The 5,460-nt window shown below is 43.9% G+C and overlaps 1 pseudogene; it reads left to right on the top strand.

Moving 5' to 3' along the window:
- The first annotated feature begins 512 nt into the window (after nt 1-512).
- LOC105741660 lies at nt 513-4,634 on the top strand (annotated as a pseudogene).
- Nucleotides 4,635-5,460: the final 826 nt, after the last annotated feature.

The following is a 5,460-nucleotide window of genomic DNA, read 5'->3' as shown; positions in this document are numbered from 1 at the left end:
TAAGATTATTTTGCCTGAGGAAGAGATTTCCTGCCCACTGTGGCAGAGGAATCACTGCCTTCACCCTCTGCCATGTTAGTGTCTCCTAATGTATCTGGAGAAATCAATCCTTCGTGGAATGAACAGAATACTGGTGGGACTCCTCAAGACCCACCCTCATCACCCATTTTTGCCTCTAGGCCCATAACCAGGCTTCACTCACAGAAGTTGCCTCAGGTGAGGTACATAAAGTGATTCATGAGGAGATCTGTTATTCTCCCAAAGACCTTCAGTTTTCTAACTCTTATAAGCAGATACCTAATGAGCAAGCTTAGGAGTGGATTTTACAAGTGGGATAATGGTGGAAAGAAACATACATCTGGATGAGGCTGAGTTTGTTCATATGGGCCCACTAATTAAGGTATCCTGAATTTAGTGTTGTGGTTCGTGGAGTAAAGAAAAGTGTTAATAATCTATTTGGCTGGTTGGCAGAAGTGTGGCTTAAAAGATGGCTCACAGTGAATGAGTTAGAGATGCCTGATAGTCCATGGTTTACTATTGATGAAGGGATTCAGAGGCTTAGGGAAATGGGAATGCTGGAGTGGATCTGTCTTATTAAACCTAATCTTCCACATTTGGGAGATCCTGAAAACATACCTTTCACTAACACCTTGAGAAACAGAGTTGTGAGGGGAGCACCAGCATCCCTGAAGAGCCTAGTCATTGCTCTTTGCTGTATGCCAGACCTTGCAGTGGGGACCGCAGTTACTCAAATCGGAAATTTAAGGGCCATGGGCTTCATTGGATCCCAGAGTGGCAGAGGTCAGGTGGCAGCACTTTATTGCCATGGGCAGCAGAAGTGGAACAATGACCAGAATAATCTTACACAAACAGACCTATGGCATTGGCTGATTAGTCATGGTGTTTCCAAAAGTGAAATAGATGGAAAGCCTACAAAATTTTTGCTAGATTTATATAAATGAAAGAATTTAGGGGCAAAAGAATAGAGACCTACTTCAAATCATGATAATAGGCAATCCTGGCCACTCAACCAGTTCCCAGATTTGAGCCAGTTTACAGACCCAGAACCCCTGGAATGATGGGGAGGCCAGGTCTCCTTGAGGAAGGATCTTACTGTACCCAGAATTTTTACAGCCAATCTTTCTCCTATCCTTTCCCAGAGAGACCTAAGGCCTTTGCCCAAGTGACTACAATGGGGTGAAGGGAATGATCAGACATTTCAGGGATTATTGGACATTGGTTCTGAACTGACACTGATTCCAGGGGATCCAAAACACCACAGTGGCCCTCCAGTAAGAGTAGGGCCTTATGGAGGGCAGGTGATCAATGGAGGTTTTAGCAAAGATCTGATTCACAATGGGACCAATAGGCCCTCAACTCCATCCTACAGTTATATCCCCTGTTCTAGAATGTATAATTGGTATATATATACTTAGTACCTGGCAAAATCCTCACACTGGTTCCCTAACCTGCCATGTGAGGGCTATTATGGTTGGAAAGGCCAAATGGAGGGCTTTAAAGTTGCCCTTGCCTGGTAAAATAGTTTGCCAAAGCAGTACCGCATTCCTGGAGGGATTGCAGAGATTAGTGCCACCATCGAGGACTTGAAGGATGCAGGGGTGGTGGTCCCCACCACAGCTCCATTTAATGTTCCCACTTGGCCTGTGCAGAACACAGATGTGTCTTAGAGAATGACAGTAGATTACTGTAAACTGAACCAGGTGGTGACCCCAATTGCAACTGCAGTACCAAATGTGGTTTCCTTGCTTGAGCAGATTAACGCATCCCCTGGTAGTTGGTATGCAGCTGTTGATTTGGCAAATGCCTTCTTCTCCATACCTATCCATAAGGACCATCAGAAACAATTTGTTTTCAGTTGACAAGGCCAGCAATATACCTTCATTGTCTTACCACAAGGGTATATGTACTCTCCAGCCCTGTGTCACAACTTAATTCGTAGGGACCTTGATTGCTTTTCTCTTCCTCAAGCTATCACACTGGTCCATTACATTGATGATGTTATGCTGATTGGACTAGTGAGCAGGAAGTGGTAACCACCTTGGATTTGTAGTACTGCATTTGAGAGCTAGAGGATGGGAAATAAATCCCACAAAAATTCAAGATCCTTATACCTCACTAAAGTTTCTAGGAGTCCATGGAGCATGTAGAGATATTCCTTCTTAAAAGAGAGAGAGAGAGAGAGAGAGAGAGAGAGAGAGAGAGAGAGAGAGAGTGTTCCTTATAAGGTAAAAAATAAGTTGTTGCATCTGGCTTCCCCCATGACCAAAAATGAGGCACAGTACCTAATGGGCTTATTTGGATTTTGGAGGCAACAAATTCCTCACTTGGGTATCTTACTATGGCCCATTTACCAAGTGACTCAGAAAGTTGCTAATTTTGAGCAGGGCCTAGAACAGGAAAAAGTCCTGCAACAGGTCCAGGCTGCTGTTCAGGCTGCTCTGCCTCTGGAACCATATGATCCAGCAGATCCATTGGTACTTGAAGTGTCAGTGGTAGACAGGGATGCTGTTTGGAGTCTTGGGCAGGCCTCCATAGGCAAATTACAATGGGAGCTTTTAGGATTTTGGAGCAAGGCTCTGCCATCATCTGCAGACAACTACTCTCCTTTGAAGAAACAGCTCTTGGCCTGCTACTGGGCATTAGTGGAAACTGAACGCTTGACCAGAGGACACCAGGTCACCATGAGGCTTGAGTTGCCTATCATGGCCTGGATATTATCTGATCCATCAAGTCATAAGGTTGGATGTGTTCAGCAATAGTCCATCATTAAATGGAAGTGATACATTAGTGATAGAGCCAGAGCAGGTCCAGAGGGGACAAGTAAATTACATGAGGAAGTTTCCAGATACCTATGGATCCTATACCTGCTGTATTGCCTTCTGTTTCCCAGCATGCACCTATGGCATTGTGAGATGTACCATATAATCATCTGTCAGAGAAAGAAAAGACTAGGGCCTGCTTTACAGATGGCTCTGCACGCTATGCAGGTACCACCCACAAGTGGGCAGCTACAGCATTGCAGCTCCTTTCTGGTACATCACTAAAGGACAATGGTGAAGGGAAATCATCACAGTGGGCAGAACTTCAGGCAGTGCACCTGGTAGTACATTTCACCTGGAGAAAGAAGTGGCCAGATGTGCAACTATATACTGACTCATGGGCTGTAGCCAATGATCTGACTTGATGGTCAGGAACTTGGAAGGAGCATGATTGGAAAATTGGTGACAAGGATATTTGGGGAAGAGGTATGTGGCTAGACCTATCCATACGGGCAGGATGTAAACATATTTGTTTCACATGTGAATGCTCACTAAAAGGTGACATCAGTAGAAGAGGACTTTAATAATCAAGTGGATAAGATGACTTGTTCTGTGGATAGTGGACAGTCCCCTTCCTCAGCCATGCCTGTCATTGCTCAGTGGGCCCATGAACAAAGTGACCACGGTAGCAGGGATGGAGGCTATGCAGGGCTCAGCAACATGGACTCCCACTCACCAAGGCTGATCTGGCTACAGCCACTGCTGAATGCCCAGTATGTCAGCTACAGAGGCCAACACTGAGTCCTTGATATGGCACCATTCCCCAGAGTGATCAACCTGCAACCTGTGGCAGGTTGATTATATTGGACCACTTCCATCATGGAAGGGACTGAGCTTTGTCCTCACTGGCATAGACACATATTCTGGATATGGATTTGCATTTGCTGCACTTAACACTTCTGCCAAAACTACCATCCGTGGACTTACAGAATGCCTTATCCACCGCCATGGAATTCTACACTGTATTGCTTCTGACCAAGGAACACATTTTATAGTCAAAGAACTGAAGTAGTGGACTCATGCTCATGGAATTCACTGGTCTTACCATGTACCTCACCATCCAGAAGCAGCTAGATTGATAGAATGATGGAATGGTCTTTTGAAGACGCAGTTGCAACTCCAACTAGGTGGTAATAGTTTGCAAGGTTGGGATAAGGTACTTCAGCAGGCTGTATATGCCTTTATTCAACACCCTATGTGTGGTACTGTGTCTCCTATAGCCAGGATTCACGGGTCCAGGAATCAAGGCGTGGGAGTAAGAATGATACCACCCACCAATACCACTAGTGATCCACTAGAAAAATTTTTGCTTCCTATCCCCACAACCTTATGTTCTGGTGGACTGGAAGTCATAGTCCCAGAGCAGGGAAGGCTTGTACCAAGAAGCACAGCAATGATACCATTGAACTGGAAGCTAAGATTTCCCCCTGGTCGCTTTGGTCTCCTCGTGCCTCTGAGGAAACAAGCTAAAAAAGGAATCATGGTGTTTTCAGGGGTGATAGGCCCAGACTATCAAGGGGAAATTGGATTACTACTCCACAATGGCAGAAAGGAAGACTATAGATGGAATGCAGGAGATCCCTTGGGGCACCTCTTAGTACAACCTAATACAGGCACAACAACAAATGGTCCACAGCCTTCAGGAATGAAGGTGTGGGTCACTCCACCAGGGAAAGCACGAAGACCTGCTGAGGTACTTGCTGAGGGCCAAGGGAATACAGAATGGGTAGCAGAAGAAGTAGTTCTAAATACCAGCTACAACCCTGTGATCAGCTACAGAAAAGGGGATTATAATTATACTATTTCACCTCTATATTTAGTTTTGTTATAATATAATATGAATAAATTTACCAGTTCTTAAGGATTATTAAGCCTATGTTAATTTTTTTGTTTTTTTGTTTGTTTGTTTGTTTTGTTTTTTTAGGTACAAACCTCTTTTTTTAAAGTCAATAGAAAATGGAAATATACTTTTTAAAGTTTGTAATACTAGGAGAAGATATCATACAATGTCTTTTTAAATAAATTCTAAGTCAAAGATACAGTATAAATCTTAGATGGCCTATGTTAATGTTGACGCATAAGCATCAATCAAAAAACTTAACCTTCTATTTTGGTAAGGATATTCGTGTGTTTCCATTTGTACTCAGGATAGTACAGCTATAATAATTGTTAGGCACAATTGTATGCATATCTCTGTATCTAGAGACTTTTAAAGAAATATGTCTAGTTGCCAAGTTGACAAGGGGCGGACTGTAGCGGTCCATACATTGTGTCAATTTGGCTATATCACCCAGCAGTTTCACACTCTGGGCTGTGAGAGTCCTGCCCCAGAGTAACTTAGCACAGAAAGGGGTTGAGGAAGAATTTGATATTCCACTTCCTCAGACAAACTTCAGTCTTCGCAGTCAACTTGGACTTTATCTCCTGGCTTCCAGCACAGACTCTTCAGCCTTCAGATTGGATCCTTCAGCTGTCCTTCGCAGATTTTTCAGTCTTCTGTTGCAGGCCTAATGGCCAACCATTAAAGACTGTTAGAGGAGACCAATAGAGATGGAACACTGCAGGGAGTATAAAACCTTGGGACTGAATCCTTGTCAGTGGTGTACAGACCTTCTTGGCT

The sequence above is a fragment of the Octodon degus genome, unplaced genomic scaffold, assembly GCF_000260255.1.
Source record: "Octodon degus isolate 3935 unplaced genomic scaffold, OctDeg1.0 scaffold00019, whole genome shotgun sequence".
In the NCBI taxonomy this organism is placed as follows: domain Eukaryota; kingdom Metazoa; phylum Chordata; class Mammalia; order Rodentia; family Octodontidae; genus Octodon; species Octodon degus.
This window is presented reverse-complemented; position numbering and strand designations above follow the sequence as displayed.